Below are 17,272 nucleotides of genomic sequence, written 5' to 3' on the forward strand. Positions count from 1 at the left end.
TTCATGAAATAAGATATTTGGAGGGCTGTGGGGAAAATTAGAGATCTCCTAAACCTCCTTCATTCAGAAACATTCATGTCCTGATGACATTTTTGCGCACACAAGTTTATTAATGCATGTGGGTACAGATTCTGCCTTCAAAAGCCTCTCTCACGCATCCACCAGCTGTACCGCCCTTTTCTGAAAACAGACACCGAGGGTTGATGACACAGATAAATAAACAATACAACCACAAAAGCAGAGAGAGTAGAGGGTGAGAGAGCAGCTGGATACTTGCACTGCAAACACAGCAGGGCAAATTCCTGTCATTTCAAGGGACAGCGTGTGACCTAGACAGCCTTGGTCTTAATTTCAGGGCAGTTTAATAGTCTCAGATGCATTTTGCATTCAATTATAGTTGCACTAGTTTCTGTAATAGCTTCCTCTGTTGGCACCATATGTGTGTGAGGGGAGTAGGAACTGGTAGAAGAGAAGACAGCTTACTGAAATCAATGACAACTTGTTAGTCAGCTGCAAAAGCTTCAGAACAAAAGCTTCTCATCAAGGGATATCAATAAACTTATCTAAAACTAATGATGGACAGTTTCCGACCCTAAATGTCTCTAAGAGTGAAGTGACCCAGAAGTATCTGTGTGGCAGCCATAATAAGAGCTGCTCTAGATACTGAGGAAAGGTGCTCTAGTGCTTCCTTTATTGCCTCCTTTAGGAGAGGACACACTGGACCATCCTTTATCCAAGTAAAAGAGGTCATTCATAGCAATTTAACCAATCATAAAAACAATAACATAACTGCTAATTCAATGTTAGTTAAGAATGTGTTTTTGCATTTCATGCCATGACCTGCAGGTATGATTTGACTTTTGACACCAACCCACAGTTCCTAAATTACTTACATCAAAGTTAGTTTGAACTTGATTAGGTTTCACTGTAGTTCCATTTGTATTTGTTTTTTTTTAAGCACAGTCAGATTCACCTTTCCTTCATACTGTGATACTGATTTGAAAGTGATTCGGAAAAAGAGAAAGGAGGTAAATTTGTCTGCACTATTCAAATGTACCGTAAGTCAGATGAGAGAGAAGCTGATCCTACTGACTTAGAGCTGAATAAAGGCATAAAGATAATAACAGATGAATAAACAGGTAAACAAAAAAAATGCAATGAAAATATATCAGTAAATGAATGAAAGTAAAATACAATAAAAAGGAAAGTCTTGCGTTTGCTTTTAAAAATCTCAACAGTCTGAGCAGCCACCAGGTCATCAGGTAGACTGCTCCATAAACATGGAGCACAATAACTAAACGATATCTTTGTGACTGGGAACCTTAAACCAGCAGAGACCTTACAATTGGTGTAATGTGGCCTCCCTCTCTGGTCCTTGCCAATACGTGCAGCAGAGTTTTGAAGTTAACGCAGTGGCCAAGATTTCTCTGGAAGAGTATTGATCTGATCGATTAATCCTGTAAGTGTGACTCTGTGTCTCTGCATTAGCTTAAAAAAGACACGGTCGGACTCTTGCAATGTGCTTGAAATAATAAAACACAGTAACTTATTGTGGGCAGAAGAGACAAAGCTTTAGCTTTTTAGCTGAAAAATAATAACAGCTTGAGTAGATGGTATTAAACAACAAGCAGGTCTGAACACATCATAAGTCGGACGAGAGCAAGTTCCACAATTTAGGACCCACAGTCCTTTGGTCTTTTGAAAAGTTTTCCCTTGTTGCCTGATACAAACTAAAAATCTGTCTTTTACTCATTTCCAAATCTACAAAAATATGTGAATATAATATTTAATGCTCATCAATCCAAATGTCTACAGCTTCCAAGGTCTTTTTCCTTTATTGGTCTCTGACTGTATCCATACAAACATCCCAGTGTTTACCGTCTAAACAGTGTCAGAGAGGAGAGCTTATTAAACTATCTGACCTTCAGGAAGCAAAAGAAAAGTTCAGAGGATTCCTGCAGACATGGAATGGAGACATATAACCCGTGCCACTTCAATTTAAATGGATTTGTGGTCATGAAACAAGCAAAGCCACTTATTTCATGTCAAATTAATGTCAAACATCCGCTGTTGCTAAACCATCATACGATGCAGAATCCAAAACAGCAACAACACGCACAACTTCCTGAAATGGGGACAAGCTGAGATAAAAATAGCTTCGAGCCTGGCACAGATAACTTTTCTTATCTTCAGGCAAAGATTATAAAAAGAAAACGACTCCAGAATTAGTCAAGGTAGCAAACTGTAGGCCAGCAATAAATGTGCTTTAATATCAGTGAGTAAATAATCAGCGAGTCTGGAAATTATGTCAGAATCAAACGGCTTCTCTCCACGATGAAATGTGATCGACTGTGAGTAGAGCTCGGAGTCACTTAGTAATTGCTCACAACTTTAGATAGCATGATTTTTATCAAGTGCTCACTAACCGAATTGTATAAAGTTGAGCGTACATTGATTAAGAGGCCTGCTACTGTACACTATCTACACTACTCGAGATAAAAATCTTTGTGTTTATGTACACAGAAAACATTAAGCATGTGTGTCTTGTTGTAAACTGTCTTATCTCACCATCACCACACTGTTAATTCCCAACGATGCATCTCATTATGTTTAGTTTTGCAAAAGGAAAAAGAGGAAAATCCAGCCCAACACATTTAGGTGATTTGATGACCGGGGACAAACTGAACATGTGAGGATCTGGTTTTAGCCAACATGAAGATAAACTGTTCAGCAGAGAACAACATTCTCCAGAGGACTTTAAGTCTTTAGATATATTTAAATGAGTGCTGTCACCGTTAATCTCATTACAATGACGTTAACGCCATAACTGCAGTAACGCGGCAAATCTCCGTTAGCGAGTTAACGCGGCCTCAACACGTTAGCGCGGTTAGCTCGTTAACGCGTTAGGGACGATCCGCGTTAATGCGGTTATGACATTAACGTCATTTTAACAAGATTAATGCTGACGGCATTAATTTAAATCCAAATTTTAATGTTATGTTTACACAGCTTGTCTTTTTCCTGTCTTTCTCCGTTCACCCCAACAACTCTGTATGCTAGTTGAAGGGCACATGACCCACATGATGACTACGAATTCTGAATTCTGTATGTCAAGTTTGGATTCAACTCCTGATCATTTAGGACTGACAGAGATTTTGTGAATTTTAGTGTGACGTATATCACACGTGTGTGCTACACGGTGGGTAGCACTGTTGCCTCATGGCAAGAAGGTCCTGAGTTCAATTTCACCATCAGGCCGGTGCCTTTCTGTGTGGAGTTTGCATGTTCTCTCTGGGCAGTCTGGCTTCCTCCCACAGTCCAAAGACATGCAGTTAATGGGGATAGGTTAATCGGTAACTCTAAATTGCCCATAGGTGTGAGTGCGAATGGTTGTCTGTATCTATGTGTTAGCCCTGCAGCAGACTGGTGACCTGTCTAGAGTGTACCCTGCCTCTCGCCAGCGCTCCAGCCCCCCAGCGACTCTGAAAAAGGATAAGTGGAAGAGAATGGATGGATGGTATAGCTCAGGACTGGTCTTAATTGTCTTTCTGTGTAAAATCCACTTTACAAATAAAATTGCTCCGCCTCAAGGAAAAGAAGGGATAAACAATAACAGAAGAACCAGTGATAAGAGTAGTTTCCTCTCCTCTTTGTGCAATCTAGATGAGCTTTCATAGATAATAAGGTTTACACAGAACAGTCTCCAGTCAAATTAACCATTTTAGTGAATGATTGTAGTTCTTAAGGCTGGTGACTACTGCCCTCTTCAAAAACCATATGGCAAATGATGGTTGGAGGAGTCCTAAAGTCATAATGACGTAAATAAGCAAACAGCTTCTGCAGATTATATCATTAAATCATCCTACACTAAACATGCATCTCATTATGTTTAATGACTTCAAGAACTATTTACTTTGATTTAATAATTAGATCTGTACATAATGAGATGTCTCATTAGAAAACCTGAAGCTGACGTTTTGTTCTCATTATTCGGTTTAATAAACAGAGGACACAACGACTGAGTATTGTTTTAAGTTCAGCCTCCAGAAAAGTAGCAAATATCCATTTGAGAAAATCCTGGAATAGACATTATTGAGCTTGGTTAGTATGCACTCAAAATTAGGGCGCATGTGATTCAGGATCTAAATTTTCATGCATCTTTAATTTGTCTTAATTAATTATTCAGCTGTATCAGGAGATGGATACACCAACCCCGTGATGGACGCCACACAGGAACACTTTTCCCATCCTTCCCCAATGCTGCCTGACAGCCTAACAGACGCTTTACTCGGTCTTATGCTAACGAAGAAGGAAGGAAATGAGGCGAGAGAACAAAAGAACACGATTGATGGTAAAGGATGGTCAGAAAGGAAGAAAAGGAAAAATAAATATTTCTGTCAGTTTTTGGTAAGATCTAAATTCAATAAAAAAGACAGACAAGGAGATGAGAAATAGGGAGCTGAAGCTGAAGAGGGAGGAAGGGCCACAACGACTGTGAGAAAAGAAAAAAAAAAAATAACACACTGCAGAAGCTAAAAGATCAGACAGCAAACAGAAAGCTGCAGTCATGTGGAAGAAGAAAGCACAGGAGGTTTAAGGAAAGGAGGGAAATGGGATGTAGCTGCTTCCTGTTGTCAATCCCAATTTTTTTACACACGCTGACATATTCACAACACCTCACTCTCACACCTCCGAAAAAATACCTCAAGGTGATAAACATGCCTGGGTGTTTACCTGGAAAAGAAGAAATCCCATCTTTTCAGGCTATTCCAGGTGAACGTTAGCCAATGGTGACATAGAATTTTGTCCTTTCATGCACTTTTCAGTGATCTTCATAGTAAACGACACAGCATACATCTTATTTTCACACTATTTTCTATAACTTTGAGAAATAATTGAGACCTTGTAATACCAAAAAAAACAAAAAAAAAAACAGCTGAGAGTTTAGTGAGAAGATGAAAGTTTCTCTGACATTGGTAAGCTGATGGTTAGCTTACTTAACAAAAAGACTGCAAACAGTGGGAAAACAGTCTGCTAAGATTTGTCCAAATTTCACAAATAAAAACAATTTACAACATTCATCCAACTGGTCCTATTTTTTTTTTTTAACTTTCGATGGAAATGTCAAAAGAACTGAGCATCCTTTAAATGCCGTAGTCTACCTGAGTGTCATTGCTGACCATGTTCATCCCTTTATGACCACAGTGTACACATCTACTGATAGCTGCTTCCAGCACGATAATGCGCCGTGTCACAAACCTCAAATAATCTCAGACTGGTTTCTTAAACGTGATGAGTTCACTGTACTGGACTCCACAGTCACCAGCTTTCGATCTAATTTGGTTTGTGGTGGAACAGGCGATTCACATCATCAATGTGCAGCCGACAAATCTGCAGCAACTGTGAGATGCTAACATGTTAATATGGAACACAACCTCAGAGGAATGTTTCCAACCCCTTGATGAAGAAGTTAAAGCAGCTGTGAAGGTAAACAGACTCCAACCAAGTATTAGTATTATGAAACCAAATGTTTTAAGACAAGAATCAGGAACTTTTGTTTTGGAGCAACTGGAACACCGCCGCCGATTTTTCCAAGAACCACAGGGCAAGTTGCATCTGCGTCCATTTCATTCAAGAGAAAGGCACACGTCTCCACAGCCAACATCTCTGAAGCTACACACAAACACCCACAAGATAAAAAAAATGTATGCATGTGCATTTGATTTTGCACTTAACTGAAAATTTGAGAGCCATCTGGACACTACCTGCTCGGCACCAAACAGCAGACAGCTGGTGACTGTATGAAGCACTAAGAAGCAACGACTCCAAAACCAAATGTAAACACTTCAGCTTAGAAAAGACACGGATAATAAGACGTGTTCAGCTGAAGGGTTTTGTCTAAATGTTCATTACAGTGACTGGTCAACCTCCTGTCACAGCTGTTATCATCTGTGGCCATTAATTTAAAATTATGCTTTATTAATATTTAAGAGCAGAGATGATTGACTAAAAGGCCTGGATAAAGACGACGAGGCTTTCTCTCCTTTAACAAAGGACAGCTGCTCGCATGTCGTTCTGTTTTGACACCTGGATTTTTTATTCTTGTTTCTGATGGTTTGTTTTCTGGGGGTTTTTTTGGTTTACATTGTGTTATCATGTCATAGTGTCACACATTTGTATGCATTACACAGAAGCACACAGTGAGGTAGGCAGCATGAAGAGCATGGCGACATGAGAGGAGATGTGAGACGGACGAGGATGAAAGGCTGTGAGAAAGGGGATGATAAAAGAGTTGCAGGCTAAAATGTGCTGCTTTTTCACAGAAAACCTGGTTTCCCAAGAAACCGCTAATCCTGGTCTTTGCTGCCTCCGATCAATCGGGAGAAAATAAATATTTTACTGCGGGTGGACCAGCTCTCTGGAAATCTCAATTCCCATTACAAACAGACAGATGGCTGAGTAACCCTGAGATACAAAAGCAAGGTGACGATCTGCAGCATTTCAGATGCATGAAAGAACGAATTCATTACATGGGAAAGGTCAACAAAAATTCGGGTGTCTTTAGAAACAGAATAGATATGTCCTGAAAAGCATGTTCGCAACGATGAGGTTTTGTATATCTGCATCCAATCTTTCAGAAAGCGGAAGTGCAAGTTAAACAAAAATGTGGGAGAAGACAACCAATCTACAATAATGATGGTATGAATGAGTAGTAGATGTCTTCAAAACTGCTTATTTAATCAAACACCCTGTGAACCGCAAATATAGCAATTAAGCTATATTTGCTACTGCTTAATTAATTAAGCAGTAGCAGGTTTTCTATTTGGGATTTTAAACAGATGATAAAAATGGGTCCATGAAGTCATTTTTGTGTTGCAAGGGAGACAAACATTTTAACATATACAGTACTGTGTAAAAGTCCAGAGTCGTCCACCATTTCTTTATTTAGTTAGAAAAAGGGGAAACAGATGCAACAATTTTTGAAATGTGCAAACACACATGGAAGTACACTATATAAGGCAAAAGCAGTTTGTACAATTCTAACAAGCTTGAAAGTCATTATCTGGTATGACCACCTTAGTGATTCAACATAGCCTGAACTCTCTTAAGCAGATTTCTTCTAATTTATTTAAGTAGTCTTCAGGAATAGTTCTCCAGGCTTCTTGAAGGACATTCAAAGCCTTTTCTTCTGATCTCTGTCAAAATGATCCCACAGTAAAGTTGAGGTCCAGGCTCTGGGGAGGCCAATCCATGACTGATAGTGTTGCATTGCATGTTTTTCTATCCATGTATGCTGTTACTGTACTGCAAAAACACTCATATGTCAAGTTAAATTTGATGCCCATTTAATGTCAAACTGTCAAAAACAGTCTAAACAGTCTAGAGATGGACCGATCCGATATTACATATCGGTCCAATACTGACCTAAATTACTGGATCGGATATCGGAGAGAAATAAAAAAATATAATCCGATCCATTAAATATTAAAAAAAGCACCTCACAAAACTTGCGACATGGCGTAACTCGGCTCATAACTGTAGCACATCGGAGCAGTATGCATCAGGTGATAGAGCGGCTGTGGCGCGAGACCTGTCGGTGGTCTGGTTGAGCATTTGGATCCTCGCTACCAAACCGGCATTTCATCTCCGAGAAAGTTATCCCAGAGAGAAGTAAAGCAAGTGTGTAAGTTCATCTCTGAATGTTTGTAAAGCATTCCAGCGTTAAGCTTAACAACCGATATATGGAGCGACTGCCTCTCTCTCTCTCCCTCCCTCTCCTGTTGCTACTTCAATCATGAAACTGATCAATGATCAGCTGATCGGCTTTTCTCTCTTGTTTGTTTATCGCCCACTTCGCGCCAGAAAGAGGAAACCAGCGGCTGAACAACAGCAGCACGTTTAAGCTTGATAAGCTGTTGTTAGAATTTATTTAATATTACTTTCTACACCAGGATCCTTTTCTACGCAGCTGACGGCTGGTAACTGTGCAGGGGCGGATCTAGCAAAGTTTAGCCAGGGGGGCCGATAGGGCATTAACAGGGAAAAGGGGGCACAAAGACATACTTTTCTTTCTTATTCTCACTTAAAATGTCTAGCTTTTAATAAATAATTATCCGAATCTTACACCCAAAGTTTTAATCTGATGTAAAATATATAGAAGTCCATTACTGTATATAGTAACTATTAAGTCTAATATATCTTAGTAAGCTATAGTACTTTTTCCTTTGGGAAGGTACCATCTGTGCAGTCTGCAATTCTGTTGAAGAAAGATGCTGAATCTATTTAAATATTGTAGAAAAATAATTGATTTCTGTGCATTTTTTTTCACACTGCATCAAATTAAAGTTCATTACATCGATTAAGCATCATGAGGTGGGGGGTGGTTCTCTTAGCCCTATTAGTTAGGTTGCATACTCTTTAAAATACCAGAATAGGGAGGATGGAGTAGGTTTAAGTTTATTAGATTGATCTGTGTTGCTGAACTATGAAATATTTTGGGTGCAGTGCATTTTTTGCATACAGGTATAACAGAATAGCTTCAGTCTCTTGTTTTTTAAAACTTGTGTATGAACCTATACAAAATGCAGCAAAATATGAAAAGTTTTATTGATTAAAAAACACACTATATCGGATTCATATCGGTATCGGCCGATATCCAAATTTATGATATCGGTATCGGTACCGGACATAAAAAAGTGGTATCGTGCCATCTCTAAAACAGTCTAAAGGCATTCTTCAGATCTAAACAGTTCTTCAATAATGAGTCGTACTTTAAATGCTGTTTAGCTGTGTGCCACCTTCCACTGTGAACCTTGCATTTATAAAACAGACAGAGAAGAAGAAGGAGGAAATAAAAATCACTTCAAATAAACGTGTTAAATATGATATGAAAATACGTTACAACAAAACTGAAAAAAAAGTTCCGATATTGTTAAAATATAACAAATTAACACCCAAAAAACTGATAAATTTCAACTGAATAATGAAAATTGTTCAACAATTCGTGACAACTATCTCTATAAAAGTTCAAAGCTAAAATGACAACAAAATAATAATCACCTGTCGATCCATTTCTTCCCCTGGGTCACGCAGGCAACAGCCTAAGCAGAGAAGCCCGGACCTCCCTCTCTCCAACCAACTCCTACAGCTCAACAGGGGGAAACACCAAGGCGTTCCCAGGCCAGCCGAGAGATGCAATCTCCCCAGGATGTGCTCAGTCACAACACCTCGACCCAAGAGGCTACCACCTCAGCTGGCTCCTTTCAATATGGAGGAGTAGAGGCTCCACTCATCTACAGGAGGAAGCTAATTTCTGCCGCTTGTATCGAGAATCTCATACTTTCACCTTCAAAAAAAACTAACAAAAAGAACCACAATACTTGACAGGATCAGGCTTTTTCTCCAGCGATGTCAGGGCTGCTGTTCCCTCTGGTGGCAGATGGCTGAATAAAATGTGGGACACAACAATTTTCCAGCACTAGCCATCAATTAAAATGTAAAACAATTAAATTAAACTAGTACATCTGGTACTGACAACTGTGCTTTACAGATGGCTGTTTTAAATATGGATTCATCACTCCATAAGACCTGTTGCCACTGATTTTCAGTTCAGATCGTGTTTAATTTGGCATACCTCAGCTTTTTCAGCCCCATCAGAGGCATTTCTATGATGGGGGTGTTTAGCAGATCATAACTGCAGCTTTTAAAATTGCCACATTGTACTGTACAACATAAACTGTGAGAATGTGACTAAAAGCAACTACAGACATTTAAAGTCAGCGTGGTGAACACATGGGGCTGAAGTCATGTGATTGTGTTCATGCATATCCTAAAACTTGGACAACTTGCAAAACTTTTGGAGATTGCATTAAAAACATTTAAAGAGATGTGTAAATCTAAATGTAATCCACTTTCCTTTCCAAATACCCAAAAAGCAGATAGAAAATCTCACTTTTGTTGCCTCACTTCAAGAAAATCCAGGGTTCAAAACCACCACGTGGGGCCTTTTTGTGCGGCGCTAGAATCCCTTAGTTATCCCTGTGCCTATGTGGAGTTTCTCTGGCTTCCTCTAAGACCAAAGACACAAAGTTAGTGGGGTTAATTTAATGAGTGACTCTAAATTGTCTATGGGTGTGACTATGTTGTCTGTTTCTGTGTGTTAGCTCTGCGACAGACTGGGAATCTGTCCAGGGTGTACCTCTACGGCAGCAGGGATAAGCTTCATCCCCCAAGATGGATGGATGGATGACTTAAGTTTTTATTTGGAGCCCTAAGTAAACTTCTTCTTGATGTGTTTATGGTCTCAGTCACTTGTTCCAAGCCTTCAAAATTGCAATTCACAAACCAGCAGGTGAAGCCAGAGCGGCTACATCAATGTCTTTCCGAAACATTTTGACTTTTTTGCTAGGACATCTGTTTTTAGACATAACAACTTGAAAACATCCGAGACAACATTGTCTCAATATAAGGTTTTCTGATGAAAAACAGCCCCCGACACACACTGACAACTATCTACCCTTGATGGATTCTTCAAGTACCTTACACTTGACCACACCATTCATCTTATTGCACAATTGTTAGTCCAACCTTTCGTGTCAGTCTCAACATAATGAGAGGAGAGATGTGTCTACTGAAAGACCGGTTGCATCATCCTTCCTGATTCCCTTCTCCTGCCCTCATGAAATAATTTCACCCAAACTCAAGGACACTCATGTCAGTCTCCTACATCTAATGGCAGACATGAAAAGCCCTCTGCCCATAAATCCTGCCCTAACTGAAATCGAATGCACTAGTCTTGATTATTTATCATGTGGAACGATTTCTTGTTAGAAGCCACTTCATCTTCATCTCACTACAGGAAACCTGAAGCAGTGTCTACACACACATGCACTGATTTGTTCTAAGGTTGGATTACCACAACTCTTTTGTGCATTACAGCCCTGATAAATCCAACTGCAGACATTCAGTCCAATTAAATGGGCTTTGTAAGCACGTACCAGTGCAGAACTTCATGTTATTGTTCTTGTTAATGAACAAATTCCCTGAAATTAAAAAAAAGAAAAGATCTCTACAGCACAGTATGTGCATGCATTTTTTATGACATAAAAGTGCTTGGAAACAGCACCAGCGTGTTTTCTGTCATTCAAACAATTTGCCTGTTTAAATGACACCCATTCCTCCAGAGTTTGATCAAATATTTCTCGACTGCCTTCAGACATATGTTGCACCGATACTTCAACAATTCAAAAATGTGTTTGTTTATAAAAATCAAAACTACCTTCGACTTTGATTTTTCATCTTCACAGCAGATGCCCAACTTCTTTATTATTATTCAAATATTCCATCCTCCTAGATATTGTGCGTGTCCTGTTCCCTTTCTGATTCTTTGTCATTAGGGAGCCTTTGGAAGTCTTGCCATGTTTCTTTCTCCGAGACACTGCTACTAATGAGATGAGTTCTCTTTTTGCCCTGACAGCTTCACTTTGCAGTCGAGATTTCCTGCTCAGTGAAATAGGCTTGTTTTCTGAAGAAGACATGGTGACAGCACATAGCGGGACTCTTCTGTATTTTGTGCTTCCTTCAGAGCCTCTGGGTTTTGAATTCAGCACAGACCAATGTTACTTTATCAAAGCTGGTTGTAGGAATAAATCAAGCCTGCAGGGTTAAGGCCTACTGCAGCAGGCGCGTGTGTGTGTGCTGAATATGATATGAAAACCTGGCAGCTCTCAGAGCTCTCTTTTGCTTTTCTATGCAGAGGGTGGACAGAATATTTTGAACACCTACACAGACATTAAAAATGCATCACTGCCTCCCCCCGCTGTTTGTACAGTATGTAAGATAAGTATGATTATGGATGAATGATACATTGGGTCGGTACAAACCAGTTAAGAAGTGACGAAACGCAGATAGTCTATCTACAACACAGCCTAATAACATAAACACTACTGTCCAGGCACAAATTTACCATAATAGTAGTACTTTTCTGACACATTCTCAACACTATAGTGTTTCAGATTAATGGATGAATGGTCTAGCCTACATGGGATTATATGAGGTCAGGAGAAGATTTACTTCTGCCTTAACCTCCTAGGACCTGATATCCACTTACGAGGACATTATATTGCCACTGTTCTATCAAAATTTTAAATGAATATCCTTATATGTGGCTCACATTTTTCTTAGAAACAAAAAATCTGGTAATTCTTTGTTTTTACATTCATCGGGCCCCAATATGGCCACATATCAAAGAGAAATTAAAAATGCATGCCGTGGAAGAGTTCGAGTGTTAGGAGGTTCATTACGACTCAAAATGCAAAAACAAAACATACTTCATTTCTTGTTCTGATTCCTTCACATAACATGACAAAGCCAGTCCTGTTTCCTTCTTCTGCCTCTACATCTTCAAAATTCTTTGTTCAGTATATCCACTATCCCTCATCTGCACCTGTCCAAACCATCTCAGCCTTGATTCTGTAACTTTGTCTCCAAACGGTGTAACCTGAGCTGTTCCTTTGTTAAAGTCATTACTTGTCTTATCCATTTCTGGTCACTCCCAGTGAAAACCTCAGGACCTTCAGGTCAACCTCCTCTCAACTTCTTTGTCAGTGCCACCATTTTCAAACCATACATACATAGGAATATAAATACCAGGTCTCACTACCATCTTGAAAACCTTCTTTTTCATTCCTGCTGTCAGCCTTTTGTCACAAATCACGTCTGACATTTGTCTCCAACCGCTCGACCCTGCATGCACACTCTTCTTCTTCATCTGTTGCTTTGGATGGCTGAACCCAGACATTTAATCTCATCCCGCTTCAATATATCTACTCCTTGCATCTTAACTATCACACCTGTTTCCCTCTCACTGACACACATCTATTATTTTTGCTTCTACTGACTTTCATTTGTCTCTCCAGTGCATACCTCTACCTCTCCAGGCTCTCTTCCACCTGATCACTAATCTCACCATAGAAAGAAACGTCATCTGCAAACATCAAAGTCCACGCAAAAAAGTTGACTCTGTTCATCTGGATGTAGCGTTTCCAGTGGGAGAAACATATCGCCACTCATCCAAGTGACTTCCTCAGTCTCTGAAGAAGTCACTTGGTCAGTAAGAATTTGGGCAATAATACAGTTTTTTGTAATTCTGCCGCTGTAAAATCCCCAAAGTGGTTTTTTAATCAATCAACAACAGACTTTTAGACTGAGTGAGTCTCAAATGTAATTGGGCAAACTAACATTTCTGGACAGTTTTTAACAAATTTGGATAAAAATATGTGCAGACTATGGCTGATTCAAGTCTAGGACCCATGGACATCAGCAACTGAAGCTTAAAGATGAAGTTCAATAAGTAAGATCTGGATTCACTCGTCTGCCTGCATTCTTGGGTGTTTCAGCTGCTGGTCTGTTCTTTACATCACTTTTATTTTCCCACGGTGTCAAATTCAATTCAGTCATCATCACTCTGGTCCAGTCTTTTTGTTGACTGCTTTCTGTGAACCAATGACAAAAAAGTGTCTAGAAACTGGGGTGGGGGTATTATTTACCACAGGACATTGCTGAGGTCCTGTCCTACTTCTTATCTTCATTGGAGTCAACTCTGCTAAATAATCCTGCTAAGCTTATTAGTCACACTCTGCATTTCAATAAATCAGGTTTACTTTCTCCAAAGGATCACTCCTCATTGTAATGCTGCTTTTTCTCCTTTGAGATGCTCTGAAAGGCTTTCGCTGCAGCTGCCTACAGCTACTGTTTGTGTGATCCACTGTGGAGGTGTACACATGCATAATTACAAAACCTGTGGCACTGTCCAAGCACTTACGGACTTACCTGGATATATGAGAGACAACAAGGAAAAGCACTTCAGGTTCACTTTTAACCTAAGTTGAGCACTGGACTGTAATATTGCACAGGTCTAATTAATACTGCATTCAGCCCCTTAAGCTCTCGGCAAAATGCTGCGACTGAAGCATACAGTGTTCGAGAGGCAGGCCATCACATACTTGGCTGTGCATGATCACCATGTATTACAGTCCATTACAGAAACGTTTGCTCCAAATACCTCTTTAAAACCATCTACTGTAATCATAACAAGATCATTATCATAGCAATGAAATAAACCCACATCATTAAGCAATCACAGATAGTTGGAAAAACTCCAATGATATTTCTGAGACAGACACAAAATGGAGCAGTTTTCTCATTTGAGTGATTCTGTAACAGCTGAAATGATGGAGATAACCGTCCCATCATTTTTCATTTCTCCTCGGGCTCCAGTTTCTGCTGATTACAGCTGCTCTCGTTTATTCCAGCTGCTATTAAACCACTTAACAGGCACGCTTCATTCAGCTCTGACCGCTACAGGCTAGCATGCGGCGGGGTTTTTTTTCGCTCGTATTGTTTGCGAATGAATTATTTCACATGCTGAGTAATAAAGTCTAAGCTGAAAGGAACAACTGCACCTGAGGCGTTCTGCACACTTTTTTTCTAATTACAGGGATATTAAGTGCAGGAGGAATTATCAAGGTCATATTTTTATGCACGACACTGCTAGAAGCAAAAGAAGGCTCGTAGGAGTTTCTTCTGGTCGCTTAGCAACCTTCGGTTAGGTGACTCGCATTTTTCAGCATTTGACACAGCTGATGTAAAAGCACGATCTCACACATCTCCTTAAAGGGCTTTCACAGAGCCTTTAAAGTCACTGGATTCTTTTAGAATTAAACTAAAAATCATCTAATAGGCTGTTAGGGAGACATACATGAGCCAATAAGTCGCTTTGTATCTGTTGACTACGGCTTTCACGTCCACCCTGCTGAACATTCACAGACTGTGATGCTCTTTTTCCACCTCAGACCTGCTCTGTATTTTAGACTCTGAATGAGCTTACTGTTTCACTGCCAGCTTCTCCTCTGAGAGGCAGAAAGGCACAAGAATTGTGTGTGAGTGTGAGAAAGAGGGAGAGGCTAAGCTGCTGACATAAGTAGGTGGTATTCACACAGCCCAGGCAAGGATTTTAAGCCCACAGCATGACCTTCCCTGTCTGATGTTGCCAGGTTTGAGATACGTGACCACAGCTACTGTAACCTTTACAATAGACGAGCAGAAGTGAGTAAAAGAACAGGACATCTTGTGGGCGTTTTTTTGTACATTAAACCAGATGAACGCTCAAGATCAGCCACATCTGAAAACAAAGCCGTTTGGGTAATAAGACTAACTAGTCAAAAACCTACGATGTTTGCATTTACCACTAGAGCACTGCAAAATGAAAGCCAAACAAGGCGATTTTAACAGGTTTCGGTGTGGTGGATATCTTCAGCGGACAAATTGAGTATGCTGAAGGCATTATCTTGGACACAAGGAAACTGTCAGTACTGACATTTTAAAGATCAAAGATTTCTTTGAAATTATTTTTAAAAGAATTCAACAGATTAATGAATAATGAGTAGTTGAAGTGAATAAATGTAGCTGAAAGTAGCAATGAGGGAGGGCAAACAGTTCATGAGGTCAAATTCAATTCAAATTCAAATTTTTATTTGTCACACACACACACACACACACACACACACAACCATACACAGTATGACATGGGGGTGAAATGCTTGTAGCTGTACAATGCCCGACCATTAAATGACAGAAAAAAAGTTTTACAATATTTACAATTTACAGGTTACTACAAAATTTACAAATTAACTTAGGAATTTACAGTAAAGAATGTGCAAATAGCAGAAGAGATTATAAAGATTATAAAGATTATAAATTATAGGAATTATAGGATTATAGGAAATGTGTGGTGGTGCGTGTGGTGACGTGTGTGAGAGTCCAGTCTTATAGTGACGTGTGTGGGAGAGTCCAGTCCTACACCTGGTTCAGGGCCCGAATAGCCTGGTGGAAGAAGCTCCTCCTCATTCTCTCTGTTTTGGCCTTAAGGGAGCGGAAGCGCTTCCCAGACCTCAACAGTGAGAAGAGTCCATTGTTGGGATGGGAGAGGTCCATCATAATCTTCCTAGCTTTGGACTTGCACCGCTTGGTGTAGATGGACAGCAGGTCAGGGAGCTCTGATTGAATGATGCGTTCGGCTGAGCGCACCACTCTTTGCAGATCTCGTCTGTCCTGCTTGGTGCTGTTGCCAAACCAGGTGCAGATGTTTGCCGTCAGGAAGCTCTCGATGGTGCAGGAGTAGAAGTTCTTGAGCACCTTCAGTGGCAGATGGAAGTCTCTAAGTCTTCTGAGGAAGAAGAGACGCTGACGGGCTTTCTTGACCAGGTGGACAGGTTTGAAAATCTGAGATCTATCCGGTGACTTTTGCAAGGTTGAATTTTAGTGACCACTGAAAAAAAATGTTCTGCCTGTTTTTAAAAAAGAAAACTTTTTCATTAAAGCAAACATTTAATTTTTTTTTCCAATAGAGCTTATGGTTCTGCTTTAGTTCCATTAGTGGTACTTCAGTGTTCAAAGTAAAGCAGTCAGTAAAATTGTATTTTTATTTTCACTGCTTAAAGTGAAGAGGTTGTTTTCGTAGTTACTAGTGCCACAAACGGATCTAAATCAAGTGGACAGAAACTACAGTTTAACACTGTAGATCAAAAAATCCAAGCAATATTTCAACTACATGTTCTTATGTACTTATTCTGTTTGCAGAGCCTTTTTTCCCCTTTCTAATGCTATAATGCATCCAATCCTCCTTTGTTAACATTTGCAAATATTAAAAAGGAAACTAGATGGCATGCATCCTATAAAAGATTTTAGTTTGACAGCTTCTAGTGTGTCAAACTAAAAACAGCACAAATTTTTGGAGTGCACAATAATTCATCCTGGGACTCATTTCAATAAAAGCTCTAAAAATCAGAAAATTAAGCTTTGAGCCATGCTGCGGAAGAGCTCCAAATCATCCTCATCTATCTTCATAAAGCTGTGATTGGCATCCAAGAACTTAGTCTATTTACAGCAGCCGCACTTTAACTAGTTCAAGAAACAGCATGGCAGCTTTATTGAGGGACTGGCAGGATGCTGTAATCTCTACTGCCAATCCAGCTGCTCCCATCCAGCCCTCCATTCAACATGAGCAGCTGACCAGCCCTGGAGGACACTGGTAAATCGCGACAACAGTGGGACAGATGCAGAACACATCTGGTGGTGGTGGTGGTGGTGGTGGGGGGGGGGGGGGGGGGGGGGGGGGGGGGGGGTATGATGGCAAATTACATTATCAACACAGAGGGAGAGGTGAAGGAAAGGAGGGAAGAGGATGATAAAGCGCTGCCGTGTGCAGTCCAAT

The 17,272-nt window shown here is 40.0% G+C and overlaps 1 protein-coding gene across 1 annotated transcript in view; it reads right to left on the reverse strand.

Annotated features, from left to right (window-relative positions):
- Positions 1 to 17,272, reverse strand: part of fbxo41 (F-box protein 41) — a 73,583-nt gene that overhangs the window by 31,877 nt on the left and 24,434 nt on the right. The gene's annotated exons all lie outside the window — the stretch shown is intronic.

Source organism: Rhamphochromis sp. 'chilingali' (assembly GCF_963969265.1).
Source record: "Rhamphochromis sp. 'chilingali' genome assembly, chromosome: 4".
Classification (NCBI taxonomy): domain Eukaryota; kingdom Metazoa; phylum Chordata; class Actinopteri; order Cichliformes; family Cichlidae; genus Rhamphochromis; species Rhamphochromis sp. 'chilingali'.